The following is a 15,763-nucleotide window of genomic DNA, read 5'->3' as shown; positions in this document are numbered from 1 at the left end:
ATCTTGTGATTCCTGTTTTGAAATAAAAGGCCATGAATAGACATATATTACAGAGAAGATGGATTTTGGAAATAAAAACTTACCGTCAAACGCTGACGATGCGAGGGAGGGCTCCCAGAAGATGATGTGCTGTCTTCCTGGTGGCCACACTCCATGCCTGTGGGTGGTGTTCCAGCTGCTGCCATTGCTGCTGCTGCTGCTGCATCTATTGAGCGGCTGTTGAATAAAGAGAAACAAAGGGCCAATGAATATCTTGATATTCAATAGCCCTAGTTTGGAGGAATGGGTGATTTGATAATTACCGTCTCTCATCTGCTGCTGGACTCCCCTCCCGTTGTTCAGCATGCTGCTCCAATTGGGGTGGTGCTGATGGTGCTGCTGCAGATGTCTCCTGCCTTCTCCTGCGCCTGGTTGCTGTCTTGGGTGGCATGTTGGGTGTGGCTGTGGGTCCCACTGTCTTGCTTTTATATATGTCTTGTGGGCAGAGCTACTGAGCATGCTCAGACCAAAAAACCGGATCCGGCGCATTGCGGCGCTCATAGGCTTTCATTGTGTGAAAAAGCCGGACGCGCCGGATCCGGCGTGTCCGGCTTTTTCGCCGGAGACAAAAAACGTTACAGTAGACGTTTTTTCCAGACGCCGGATCGCGACACATTGCGACACATTGCCGGATCCGGCGAAAACTGGATAAAACGCATGGCCATCCGGCGCGATCCGGCGCAAATGCAAGTCAATGGGGGGGAAACCGGATCCGGCATTGCATTTCGCCGGATCCGGTTTCTGTCAAAAGCGCCGGATCGCGCCTGACGGCGAAAACCTGATGTGTGAAAGAGGCCTTAAGCAAGGGAAACCATCTCAAGGACATCCATATGTACTTGTAGTTATATAGGAGTTGTAAGGTGCTCCTTGAATAAGGATTTGTGTCACTGTCATTAAAAGGGAACCTGTCAGCAAGCTTGTGCACAGTAACCTACAGACAGTGTCAGGACGGCGCCGTTATACTAGGTTCAGGAAATCCATCTTGTGGTTGTTGTGTAATCTTTATTTTCAGTTTTGAGTTAATGATATGCTTGTGCTTCGGGGCGGCCTGTGAGGAGCTTCATGTGGTGCTCTGATTAGCTATTCATCTGTATGGCTTCTGACAGGTCACTGATCCCTCACTGACCTGCCCCCTATCTTCCATAATGAATATTATATATTTTCCTTAGATTCATAAAAAAAAAACATTTTTCTTCTTTAGCAAGATGTCGGCACCAGCACCTGTGCAGTAGCAGCCGGAACCATTTTCAAAATGAGTTTTTTTTTCTTTTTAATGAATTTAAAGATAACATCAAAGAAATGAATTATATACACATTACATATGCAATCATGCTGCAGCACCTGCCTGCAGAAAAGGATTTTTTTTTTCAAGAAATATATATATATAATATTCATTATGTAAAATAGGGGGCAGGTCAGTGAGGGATCCGTGACCTGTCAGAAGCCAAACTGGTGAATACCTAATCAGTGCACCACATGAAGCCCCCCACAGGCCGCCCCGGAGCACGAGCAAATCATTAACTCAAAACTGAAAATAAAGATCAACCTACAACCACAAGACGGATTTCATCAACCAAGATATCATTTTAATCAGTATAACATCACCGACCTGACACTGTGTGTAGGTTACAGTGCACAATTCTGCTGACAAGTTCCCTTTAATTAGCCACTGTTGTCTCTTTAAACTTAGCTGATGACCAATGTAATGACAAACAAAATATTGAACTACTTTACCTAAAATGATGTTTTCACCCCAAAAATTTAGTCTAAAGTGTAATCAACTAGGTATTTCCTTTCTGTCTTTAGCTTAGTTTAATCTTTTTTTTTTTTTGTGCCTGTTGTAAATCCATCCTTACAAAACAGACACAGATTGCTGGAAATGAGATAAATATTTAGATAGTAGCCAGAATTCCATTGAGCAATTGTAAGAGCAATCAATGTTGGAAATTATGGAATGTTGGCTTCAACACCTATAATGCTGGCAGAATGCTGATAAAGATAAAATAACCACTCAAAGAGAATGTACAGCTCTGGCAAAAATTAAGCGACCACTTCCAAATGTTCAGTTTGTCTGATTTTTCTCTTTATAGGTATATTTTTGAGTAAAATGTAAATTGTTCTTTCAGTCTATAAACTTCTGACATTTATATGAATTTTCAATAAATTTTGTTTTTTTTCTGAAAAGGAGAAATGGTCAAAATTAAAAAATCAAAAAACAAAAAAAAAACCCCAGTGCTTTCAGACCTCAAATAATGCAAAGAAAACAAGTTCATAATCATTTAGAAACAATAATACTAATGTTTTAACGCAGGAAGAGTTCAGAAATCAATATTTTGTGGAATAACCATGATTTTTAATCACAGCTTTCATGCATCTTGGCATGCTTGCCACCAGTCTGAATTGGGACAGTTTGAGACAATATTACGCTGATATGTGCTCCACAATCATTTTAAACCTGTTGTGGTGGAAGGAGGTAGTAAGGCTAGTTTCACACTAGCGTTTATTTCCTGCAGCGCACGGCGCCGCTAAGCCCCGCCCCCTCCCGGCTCCCTGCCTGCCCCATCCGGTCATCGGCGCCTACTAGCGCACATGGACGCTTGCGATCTGCGCACCCTATCTTTAGCATAGGGTGCACAGATCGTGCGCTGGCCGCGCGCTAGTAGGATTTTAGTGTGCGCTGCGCACTTTTGAAGGTGCGCCGTGCGCGCCAAAATGCAACATGCTGCATTCGGCGCACACCTGCGCACCTTCAAAAGTGTGCAGCGCACACTAAAATCCTACTAGCGCACGGCCAGCGCATGGTCTGCTCACCCTATGCTAAAGATAGGGTGCGCAGATTGCAAGTGTCCATGTGCGCTAGTAGGCGCCGATGACCGGATGGGGCGGGCAAGGCGCCGGGAGGGCGCAGGGCTTAGCGGCGCCGTGCGCTGCAGGAAATAAACGCTAGTGTGAAACTAGCCTAAGACCATGCTTTTAAAAGTAAACACGATATATTGTACTGAGAAGTTAGTATTAATATGCATATGAGGATGTATAGTTAAAGAGTGGCGAACTAAATATTAATCACTATTGTGTCCAGATTAGAATTATTACAGAAGTAATGACTTCTTGTCTTATTGCTCCTACTAAATGGTATCGCTTTATATCTAAAAATATTCTTTTAATTTGAAAATATCATTTATATTTCTTTTCATAAATTCCGATACTTTCTTGCCTTGCAGAGCGGCGGCTGATTTTGTTGTCTATGGCGAACGATTCATCTTTGGCTCTTATCGACCAGATTTATTCCAGAGAAAGCAGCTATCAAAGCCATGTACATATGTGTATAGTAGTAAATACTCGGGGAAGCATATTTCCTGTGGACAAAATGCCACTGTGTTCCCCTACATGTCTATTCCACAACATTATATATCAGTGCTATAATTGTTAAAAAATATAAATTCCCCTTAGTGAGAAATTCTTGTAGATGTGTAAAAATGTCTAGAATTGATAAGGAATGTATTAGATCATTCGGGCCTAAACCTAAATAGTGAAAAAAAATGTTACTAGAGCTCAGCGCAATTCCTGCTCTTTTTCATAGTATTTTGGAAAGATTTATATAAACAGTAAAAGTTCCCACTCTTTCTGCTGTAGGAGATACAGTTTACCCTACAGAGGCATGAAACACGAGGTTTTCTAGAGACGTGAGAAATAAAACAATACTGAAAACTATGAATCCATGCACACATTTGATAAGTGCTGTTTGGGCACATAGGATCTAAGAACACCAATGCTTCCCCTCTGCAAAAACAGCTTAAAATAGAATGTCTTTTCATGGTGTTTTTTTTAGTTGTTTGCATTTTCCGTGTACTGAGTGGACAGTAACTGACTTTTTGACTGTACTGAATGCTGTGGATGATGTGATATGGTCCGAAATATATCTGCGACTGAACTGGATTTTGACCTTCATTGAGCTATTTTAGCAAAACTAAAACAAGGTGAAACTAAGGAACGAGTGTTTAGATACTTTAGATGGATATTGATGAACGCACTGTCAATCTACTTACATAGGAGGTTAAACGTTATAAAATATATAAAATATACTTAAAAAAAATCATAAAAGTAAAAGTCTAGCAATCTACAAGCAAGGAATTTTATATTATTGTGCAAAAAAAGACCGGTAGCATTGACATACACAGTATGTGTAACATGGGCAGTGCACGCTGGACCTGGTGGGCAAGTGACACCACTGGACAAGTGGAATAAAAATACTTCCTAAAGTCAATTAGATAGAATGCAGGGGATAGCACTTGTGATTTCTTAGTTCACTATTGCTGATCTACTTGTCTAACCAGTTTTCTTCACTTGCTTCTCATCAAATTTGCAAAGGACACATACAATTTCCTGACACAGTAGACCCTTATGTGTATGTGGCCATAGCGGCCACAGTGACATCTTAACGGAGCTAGAGGGTTCTAACTCAAAATGAAAAAAAAATAAAAAACAACTGTTAAGTTTATTGGCTTCCTATGAAGTTAATATTATGATGAAGACAATAGCCAGTAGACACATTTTCTGCGCAGTCCTGTGTAATAATTAAATGATCAAATTTATATGTGTACATATAAATATATATATAGAAATCAAGATAAATGAATATATATATGACATTTGTTATAAAGGAATATTCTTTTTATTTCTGTTTTCTGTTTTTTTTTTCATTTAAGCTAAATACTCAGGTTTTCATTTCTTATTGTTGTTATATCTGCCCCTACACCTGACTCCAGGGTATGCTGTGACTTTCAGTCATCAGACCTATTACTTTATCTCTATATTTTCACTAAATATGCAGATAAATACCGTTGTAAATGCTTTATTATGCACACGCAGTGTAGGTTAATATATACAGATCTGACTTCCCATCTCTCTTGCATTGCACTTTACTGTAGCTATGTTACAGCCTTCTGAGTGCCAACAAAAATACTTTCTTCTAAGAGTCGACAGTATTGAGGAACATAGCTTAAATCTAAAAATGATATGCATTAATTATTTTTTTTTAAGATTATAGTCAAAATATAGTTAGCCAAAAATAAATAACGTGTTAGAGTTAGAGTTTTACTACTGAAAATGTGTCTGATGACTCCTGAATTACCAGAAACTATCGCCTCTGCTCTGCTTGAAAATGGCCAATAGACTAACGACACTCATTGGCTGTCGTTGTTCGAATAGATAAATGGCATATCATATCCAACAGAACAATAGTGCAATGCTGTTTTTTACGCACAGCTCAGTGTTGATGGTAGGCCTACACATGAGCAGGATCCACCCAAGATTATATGTACATGGAGGAAACCCCTTGATGAAGCATGTTGTGCGAAATGCTTATTGAGAGTGGTGAAAGTCTGGACTCCTTTCTGATAATTGGCTTTTTGCCTCTTATTTGTTAAACACTGGATTCGTATTTTCTATAGGCTGCATGTTTACAGCTGACTGACCCTATCTATATTGCTAATGTAGAGCATTGATTCCGGTTGATATTTTTATGCAATAAGTCTATTTATTTGCTTGGCTTAAACTGTGTAGTCTATGCTTCCAGATCATGTTTGGCACTTTCATATCTGCAAGTCTGCTGAACGCTGGACATTAAGTGTGCATACATTTTGTATTAACTATATTGTTGTTCAGTAGAATGTACAGTTGTGGCCAAAAGTATTGACGCCCCTGCAATTCTGTCAGATAATACTCAGTTTCTTCCTGAAAATGATTGCAAACACAAATTCTTTGGTATTATTATCTTCATTTAATTTGTCTTAAATGAAAAAACACAAAAGAGAATGAAGCAAAAAGCAAAACATTGATCATTTCACACAAAACTCCAAAAATGGGCCAGACAAAAGTATTGGCACCCTCAGCCTAATACTTGGTTGCACAACCTTTAGCCAAAATAACTGCGACCAACCGCTTTCAGTAACCATCAATGAGTTTCTTACAATGCTCTGCTGGAATTTTAGACCATTCTTCTTTGGCAAACTGATCCAGGTCCCTGATAATTGAAGGGTGCCTTCTCCAAACTGCCATTTTTAGATCTCTCCACAGGTGTTCTATGGGATTCAGGTCTGGACTCATTGCTGGCCACCTTAGAAGTCTCCAGTGCTTTCTCTCAAACCATTTTCTAGTGCTTTTTGAAGTGTGTTTTGGGTCATTGTCCTGCTGGAAGACCCATGACCTCTGAGGGAGACCCAGCTTTCTCACACTGGGCCCAACATTACGCTGCAAAATTTGTTGGTAGTCTTCTGACTTCATAATGCCATGCACACGGTCAAGCAGTCCAGTGCCAGAGGCCGCAAAGCAACCCCAAAACATCAGGGAACCTCCGCCATGTTTGACTGTAGGGACCGTGTTCTTTTCTTTGAATGCCTCTTTTTTTCTCCTGTAAACTCTATGTTGATGCCTTTGCCCCAAAAGCTCTACTTTTGTCTCATCTGACCAGAGAACATTCTTTCAAAACGTTTTAGGCTTTTTCAGGTACGTTTTGGCAAACTCCAGCCTGGCTTTTTTATGTCTCGGGGTAAGAAGTGGGGTCTTCCTGGGTCTCCTACCATACAGTCCCTTTTCATTCAGACGCCGACGGATAGTACGGGTTGACACTGTTGTACCCTCGGACTGCAGGGCAGCTTGAACTTGTTTGGATGTTAGTCGAGGTTCTTTATCCAATATCCGCACAATCTTGCGTTAAAATCTCTTGTCAATTTTTCTTTTCCATCCACATCTAGGGAGGATAGCCACAGTGCCATGAGCTTTAAACTTCTTGATGACACTGCGCACGGTAGACACAGGAGCATTCAGGTCTTTGGAGATGGACTTGTAGCCTTGAGATTGCTCATGCTTCCTCACAATTTGGTTTCTCAAGTCCTCAGACAGTTCTTTGGTCTTCTTTCTTTTCTCCATGCTCAATGTGGTACACATAAGGACACAGGACAGAGGTTGAGTCAACTTTAATCCATGTCAACTGGCTGCAAGTGTGATTTAGTTATTGCCAACAGCTGTTAGGTGCCACAGGTAAGTTACAGGTGCTGTTAATTACACAAATCAGAGAAGCATCACATAATTTTTCGAACAGTGCCAATACTTTTGTCCACCCTCTTTTTTATGCTTGTTGTGGAATTATATCCAATTTGGCTTTAGGACAATTCTTTTTGTGTTTTTCCATTTAAGACAAATTAAATGAAGATAATAATACCAAAGAATTTGTGTTTGCAATCGTTTTCAGGAAGAAACTGAGTATTATCTGACAGAATTGCAGGGGTGTCAATACTTTTGGCCACAACTGTATACTGTTTGATTCTCAGGGATCTATGATGTTCCATAGTTCCCTTTGGGAGGATTCATTTTTTTATCATACTTTTATAAATTGTCTTTTTATTTGCATTATCAATTAATTACTTTACTTTTATCAATATTTAATTATTTCTTTTAAACTCATGGTTATTCAGTTTTGGGTTACCTGCATTGTCTATTTGCATGATCCTCATTGGACATGGTTAAGGTGGGATATGGACGCAAATGTCAGAGTAACACCCTTGGCCATCCACTGAAAAAAATAAATACTTTGTCCTCCTAACTTTAAACTACGGTAACTAAATGTTAGTCCATGATCAGGATTCTGCCATTATTCCGCAATTATTGGCCCCATTCACAGGTAACACAAATGCTAGGAGTAGAATAATGAACTTGCTAAATCTCACAACATGCTCATCATTGCATGGAAAAGCCACAGATTTACCCTATTGAATTTGTTTTTCTTCTGACAACCGAGCACATACGGGGATATTGTCTGGAAGTAAAATAATCTTAGCTAGATAATATATTAGTGTTCTCTGCCGTCCAAGCTTGGAAAACTAGTAACAATATTCTAAAAATATGATTATATGTTTGTGACAATAACGGGGAATTTTTGGTGTAATTAAAAATAAAAGATGTCTGATTTTCTTCATTACTATTTTACAATTTACGGGCTACATTTCCAATTCTGATCATCTTCTGTAGTGTGCATTGATTGACAGCCACTCAGCAGTGAAAAAATAGGCCTTTTAGTTATCAGCTACTGCGTGCAGCCAGCAAAATGTGTACAATCATCTGATCAAACCTACTGTAATCTAAAAGTGACATAAAGGGAAAAAATCTGATATTTGTAGCATATAATTAAGTATAATATTATTCTAGATATTTGTTTCTACTGTTTTTGCAAAAACTATTATTCTGATAAAGTTAAGGCAGAAGTATGATATTGAGGAACATATATGCTATGTGTGTGTGCGCATGTGTATTTATATGTGTGCTTGTATATACGCATGTGTGGACTTACGTGTGTGTATATGCGTTTGTGCTTGTGTGTATATGTGAATGTGTGCTTGTGTTGTGTGTACTCATTTATGTTTCTGTGCTTGCGTGTATATATGTGCGTGTGTGCACTCATGTGGGTGTGCTTGTCTGTACTCATTTATGTGTGTGCATGTGTGTATGCTTGTGTGTATTTGTGTGTGTCTGTGCATTTACATGTCTGTGTTTGTGTGTGCACTCATTTAAGTTTGTGTGCATGTGTGTGTGCATATATGCTTGTGTTCACTTACATGTGTGTGCTTGTGTGTACTCATTTATGTGCATGAGTTTGTGCTTATGTGTATATGTGCATGTTTGCACTTACATTAGTGTGCTTGTGTGCGTGTACTTATTTGTGTGTGTAAATGTGTGTGTGCTTGAGTGTACATATGCGTATGTGTGCACTTATGTGTGGGCTTGTGTGTGTATACTCATTTATGTGTGTGCTTATGTGTATATGTGTGGGTGCACTTACATTTGTGTTTTTGTGTGTACTCATTTATGTGTGTGCGTTTGTATGTATATATGCGTGTGTGTGCCTTTATGTGTGTGCTTTTGCACATGCATGTGTGTATATGTGCATGTGTGTATGTTTACTTATGTGTGTTTGACTGTGTACTCATTTATGTGTGTGCTTGTGTGTATATGTGCATGTGCATGCACTCATATGTGTGTGCTTGTGTGTACTCATTTATGTGTATGCATGTCTGTGTGCACTTACATGTGTGTGTTCACTTATGTGTGTATGCATGTGTGTGCTTGTGTATATGTGTGTGTGCACTTATGTGTATGCTTGTGTGTGCACTCATTTATGTGTGTGCGTTTGTATGTATATGTGCGTGTGTGCCTTTATGTGTGTGCTTTTGCACGTGCATGTGTGTATATGTGCATGTGTGTATGTTTACTTTTGTGTGTTTGACTGTGTACTCATTTATGTGTGTGCTTGTGTGTATATGTGCATGTGCGTGCTTGTGTGTATATGTGCATGCACTCACATATGTATGTGTGTGCTTCTGTGTACTCATTTATGTGTATGCATGTCTGTGTGCTTGTGTATATGTGTGTGTGCACTTATGTGTATGCTTGTGTCTGCACTCATTTATGTGTGTGTACTTGTCTGTATATGTGCTGTGTGAACTTATGTGTGTGTGCATATGTGTGTGCATGTGCGTGTATGCACTTATGCTTGTGTGCATATGTGTGTGCTTGTGTGTATATGTGCGTTTGTGTGCTTATGTGTGTGTGTGCTTACGTGTGTGTGCTCGTGTGTACTCATTTATGTTTGTGTGCATGTATTTTCATGTGTGTATATGTGCGTGTGTGCACTTATGTGTATGTATTTGTGTATGTGTCAGCAGCACATGCAACATGATTTTGCAATGTAAAACCTTATTGTAATATATTTTTTCTAAAAGATACTAAAATGTTGGCCCTAATTGTAGCTTTTGGACAAGATGAAGGCCGGCATTTTATTCCCTAGTTATAATTCAGATAACATTTTTCTGCTTGTATTAGCTTTCACATACACACAAAGGGGGCCTTGTCTACCGTTAAGAAATTGGAGTAATATTGGAATTTGCATGAAGTCCTATGAAGCAACCAACATTGTGATATTAGTGCTAAATGGGGATTTTAGCCTTTGCTAAACGTATCTTTGAAGAGTTCTAAGAACTCGGCCTTGGGCTGGTCAGTAGCAGAGTACGGTAGTTTTCTCACTTTGTAAATGGCGTTTATTATCTCACTCTGCCCACAGATACTATTTATCACATGAATCGCTCCATTAGCACATGCAGCTTGCAGCATATCTGCGTGAATGTACAGACACATAATGTTTGCTGCATCCCCTTGTGGGGAAACACAAAAAATGGATTTTTTGAATAATGCAATGTGCGATAATTACAGACGGCCTAGATATAGTACATGTGTAAGCCGGCCATCAGCGATAGGCCTTAGTATCCTCGGTCCGTGTATCAGGCACCAGGAGATGTAGAGTTAACTGTTGATTGATTCACGCTGAAAGAGGTCACTGGCTAGGACTGACAGATTTTCCTCAGCTTGCATCAAATCGTGGCGGACCCCGGTTTCATTTCTAGGAACGGGTTCCTATTTCTTTGTAGAAGGATTTGGGCCCACTCTATGGAAAAGCCTGTTTCCTGGGAAACGGTGGAAACCCCCCATAGTGTGAGCAATGACACTGTGATATGAATAGGGTTTAGCAGCTTTCAAGGTGGCTACAATTAAACTGTCTGTGCCGCTTGTTCAGAGACGATTCTAATATACGTAAGTAGGGTGATTTGTTTTAATGATGAGGGTCAAATTCTTACACCGAAACGTCTCACATTGTGCAAATATGGACGGAAATGACTTTTCGGGTGCACAGATGAACAACGGGTACAATGAGCGGAGATTACAGGTGGGATATTTAACCCATTGCAACCAGAACGACAAGAAGCCCGATACAAGAAAATGAAATTACCTTGACGGTAGGCTACATATAAAGACACTTGTCTTTGCACAAGTCTTTAGTCCATGGCTGACACAAACCTTTAGGGCTTCAGAATGTGCTTGACAACTTCATCCACACTCTTGTGTCATGCAATCTGCTCATTCTCTTACACGTCTGTCCTTGCCATAGCTAGGCAGCATTTCCCTTAGCTGAGCTTTCCCCGAGGCCCTGTCTCCTTTCACACACACCGCATCCTCCTCCCAGCTACGCCTGACTCACTGTACTCACCCACTGGGAGGAGGGAGCCTTACACTACACTACACACAGCTCTTTCACTATGCTTACTCACTGAGCTTCACGTACATACTACACAGACAGTTGTAAGACCAGACCAATGAGAAGACCATCATTCTTCACTCTCGATACAAACCCATGGTCCAGGGCGATAAAGACGCTTGCCCAGTTCCGAGTCACCCATTCTTGCTTTTTCAGTACACTACCATTATGTATTGGTCACATCATCCTATTAAACGTAGTACAGACATATGTATCATTGTCTTACTAACTCTATAGCAAGGTATAATGTTTCCTTATACATCTATTATCATTACAATACATTTATGTCATATTTACGTCTCTTTATTATTGATGCAAAACTATCAAATGACTAACTCCCTCCACCTCTTGCGGTCTACCCCTTAACACCTCCCGATTGTAAACTTTTAAAATTAAGTTTGAAGGTTTTTTTTGTCTTCCTGTTTTAATATGCTTACTTAGAGTTTTTTTTATGTCTTTAGCACTGTTTTATGATACTATTAGATAAATTATAATTAAAGGGCATTAACTCCATGTCCGAGCGATTGAGTGGGTCCGTACTTTTCTCCAGGATGGCCCGGTGGAAGCCTTTAATGCGTAGCCTAGCTTAGGGGGGTGGAGCAGAGAGAATTTAAAGTGCTCAAGGCCGGCCTTTTTATCTACTGGAGACATTAGGCCCTAACTTTGAAACCGAGACTTAGACTTCCGATCTGAAGCAAGTGGTGTCTACCCCACCTCCCCAATATAATAAATGTTAAATGTAGGAAAATCCTAACAGTGCTAAAGATTTGGGCCTACAGGCGTGGAGTGAACTATAAAAGACTTTTTTTGCTAACAGCTTGTAATATGACTTTAGTATATCTGATACAAACTTGTTCTTCACTCCTAGGGTCTAGTTTTGTCCGAGTTGTCTTTAGAGCTCACACTAAGCATCAGTAGAATATTTACCGACCTCCTAAATATAAGGCTAGGTGCAAACTACATGTCTGTTTCTCTGCTCTTTCTGAATTAATAAATGACCAACGATGACTTCAACGACCATGAAGAATGAAATGATAGACATAACATGAGCGCTGTATCTGACTGCCCCCCCATTATTGTGATACCAGGTGGTCTCTGTACAGGAGCAGACTGATAGATCAGACAGCAGGAGGAGGGGATTGATAGAGATGACATAAACGTGAAGTCTCCTTTCTCGTACTCATTCACACGTAGGCTCTCCCCTTGCCGACTCTTTTCGACACCCCATAGGGGAAGTGGTGACTACACCGATCTCTTCCCTACTAGTAGTAATGTTAACCGCTGTAACTCCGCACAACACACTACAGGCAGCGCTTGCTCGAGAAGGGTTAATGTACACAGTCAAGGCCCATCGAATCCACAAAAAGAATACTCACCCTTGTCTAATCCACCGAGTTTATTCGCCGACCCTTATTGAGAACAATTGTTAACCGATCTATGACACCGAGAGGGAAAAATAAAAGAAAAATAAAAGAGAGAGAATACGCTTGTACCTCTGGATGATTACAGTTTGCTGCTGCTGCTTCTTTTTCGAGGCTTGCAAAGCAGGAACGGAAAGCCCAGCTTATGGTCGCTTAGGTCGTACTGTATATAAATATCCACAGGAATACGTGTGCATGTATAGAAGCGGCTTGTCTGACGATATTTCCACATTCGACAAAGAAGAGCAAAGAGGAAAAAATGGACTTACTGTAAAGTGCGGTAGAGAGGTTGTTGGTTGAAGAGGGTGTCTGAGCTGCTGCCTCTTTTTTTTTGTTACTCTACCCCCCCCTCGCAGTAAGACAGGTCTTGTATGTCTCCTCTACTGTAGTAGAAATGATGTCTGCAGTACAGCTCTCTCCAGTATGTAAATGTGTAATAGAAGCCAAATATGGAGCAGTTGGCTGCCTCTGCAACAGCTCAAGGATCCTACTTCATGCAAAAGGGAGGAAGGGGGGGGGAGTGTGTGGAGGCAAGGCAACACTTTGGCAGACAGCCAAGGCAGCCACACAGATTATTGCATACGCACAACAGAGCTGGGGCGGTCTCACTTAACCCTTTTCTGTCGCGCTCTACACTAACCTGACATGCACAAAAAATTGCATGCCGTGTTGCACCGTCCTAAGGGTGGAGAAGCAGGAGTTAAATATTGCATTACCTAAATAGCGAAGAAAGTAGGAAACGTAGCAAAGTAACTTTGAAAGTGTGTGCTTTGATTTCGACAGGGTGTGTGCTTCTGTTGGAAAAAAAAAGAAAGGGGTGGAGGAGAGTCATAGAGTAGGAATTGTAAGGGAAAGCCAAGCTCAATGTCCACAGGGATGAAGAGTGCGGACTTGCATGTCAACGTCATTTAGGAAATAGCAGCGAGGTTGACATTTTTGGAGGCCAATGAGATCAGACAAGACGTTGCACAATTAGACAAAGCTACTTGCACAGAACCTTGTTTAAAGACATAGAATAAAGTTATGTGACTCACCTGTTACATTGCTCCTGATATTTATTTGTTATCTTGTAGAATGTGAGCCCTCGCGGGCAGGGTCCTCTCTCCTGTACCTGTCGTGACTTGTATTGTTTAAGATTATTGTAGATTATTGTACTTGTTTTTTTTTAATATGTATACCTCTTTTCACGTCATGGAATAAATGATGCTATAATAACAAATAATAATTATGCTTACTTATATAGTGCCATTGTATTCCACAGAGTTTTACAGACATCAACACTGTCCCCATTGGGGCGCACAATCTGTATTTCCTATCAGGATGTCTACGGAGTGTGGGAGGAAACCCCACGCAAAAACTCTTTGTAGATGTTTGTCCTTGGTGAGATTGGAACCCAGAATCCCACCAGCTGCAAATCAACCGTCATAACCACTGAGCCACCAGTGGCATACAGGCAATGTTGTTGTGTTCAATGCTTATTAATATGATCATCGATATCGCAATACTGGTTGTTAATTATTAGTTCGCCACGAGATGACCACAATGGAAAGAGATGCTCCACATACATGTGAAGATGTCCTCTTCTACAACCTCACAGCAGCACTCACCTGTGTCACCATCCTTATACTATGCTAGAAATATCAAAGTCACCATTTTTGTTCCCTTAAAACCCATGACACGTTTCGAAGAAATAGGTTTACCTAGCTATTAAGTGGAAATTGGTAGGTGAAAATATACACATGATTCGTATCGATTTGCTATCTGACTACTTGGCAGCCATCTGGATACTAACACTTAGGAAAGGAAACTGCCCTGGAAGTATAAATAGCACTTGTGACCCCAGAGGGGGAAAAAAAATGAATTTGACCTTTCCCCTGGTGTGATGTAAAGGTGTTATATTAAGACGAGGAAGAAAGTATGACTGAGTGATTTCTTGATGACACCCTCGCAGTAGACGGCAGCTCACTCCAGTCCGAGCATCACATTAGTGCAGATTGAATGGTTGTCTGCTCCCTTGTATTCTGCTTTTATATTGATTTGCAATGTAAGGATATCTGGGCCCTTCTGGGATATGGAAGAGTAAACACAGGGAAATTTATGTACAATTTTCTGGCTAAGCATTGATCCTGGCCTGTGCTATTTTACAAGCATATTTCAATACTCCTGTGCTCCTGGCTTGTAGGCGTCTAGAAAGAACTGCCATTTGGGAAATAAAATGGCTAAAAAGCATTATGCTGAGATACACGCCAATCACTGCTGCAGATTTATTTTTTTAACTAGGTGCAGACATTCCCCAACAAGTAGAGTCACATAGTTGTGTGTATTTTCTTGGCTCTCTTCTTTTATGACATCATCAGAAGTGCTTTACTCTCTCTCCTCCCCCCTCCTCTAACAATAGTCAGGGTTGTACATTGTCTAAGCCTGTCAGCTGACAGCTTGTCAGTAAGCCACAGCGTGCAGTGTGAAACTGTTGCTGATTCAGTGGGAGAGCTGTACAGCCAATGACTTTCCAGCTGCCCCAAGTCAATCCACTCCCATCCTTGTCAGTCAGGGGAGGTTCTGCGCACAACATCCAGTATGAATGATGAAATGGTGTTCTGTGCAAAAATAAACTATATCTATAGACTATCAAGAAACTCATGGCAAAACAAAGCCCGAGGCAAGGTATTGCATCAGACATACAAGCAAAACAGACTGGATTAGATAAGAGTATTAATATTTAGGCATAGAAAGAAAATGCTCATAGTGGAAGTTGGAGTGAAGCTTCACTTTTAGAAATGAGGGGACTAGCAAAATTTGAATTTGCTTGAAAATTCCTAGGAAATTTGATTCAAAGAGTAGTTATTCTCTGGGAATTGAATGTCCCTTAGTATGATCTGGGGTTTGGAAAGAGACCCCAAAACATGATAAACGTAAGAAGTGAAAAATGAAAAAAAAAAACAAAAACTTATACTCACCATACCGTTCACGTCTTCTTCCCCTTCACTCCTCACCATCAAATGAAAAAAAACAAACTTATACTCACCTTACCATTCACGTCTTCTTCTACTTCCCTTCTCCCCATCACCCGTCTGTTCCTCGTTGCAACTTCTGATCACCTTCATGAGCACTGAATCCCCGAGCCTCCTTAACAAGGTCGCAATTTCAGATCTTGCGGCGCAGA

The 15,763-nt window shown here is 40.4% G+C and overlaps 1 protein-coding gene across 5 annotated transcripts in view; it reads right to left on the bottom strand.

Annotated features, from left to right (window-relative positions):
- The window catches only part of ATXN1 (ataxin 1), a 411,948-nt gene extending 398,843 nt beyond the window's left edge, over positions 1-13,105 (bottom strand). For 3 of the 5 annotated variants that reach the window (XM_073589941.1, XM_073589939.1, XM_073589943.1), the window contains exon 1: positions 12,870-13,105. The gene's annotated coding sequence lies outside the window, so the exon portion shown is untranslated. The other 2 variants (XM_073589940.1, XM_073589942.1) reach the window with 2 other exon arrangements.
- Between the last annotated feature and the right edge of the window lie 2,658 nt (positions 13,106-15,763).

This window comes from Dendrobates tinctorius, unplaced genomic scaffold (genome assembly GCF_039654945.1).
Source record: "Dendrobates tinctorius isolate UK_male_01 unplaced genomic scaffold, ASM3965494v1 ptg000115l, whole genome shotgun sequence".
NCBI lineage: Eukaryota > Metazoa > Chordata > Amphibia > Anura > Dendrobatidae > Dendrobates > Dendrobates tinctorius.
This window is presented reverse-complemented; position numbering and strand designations above follow the sequence as displayed.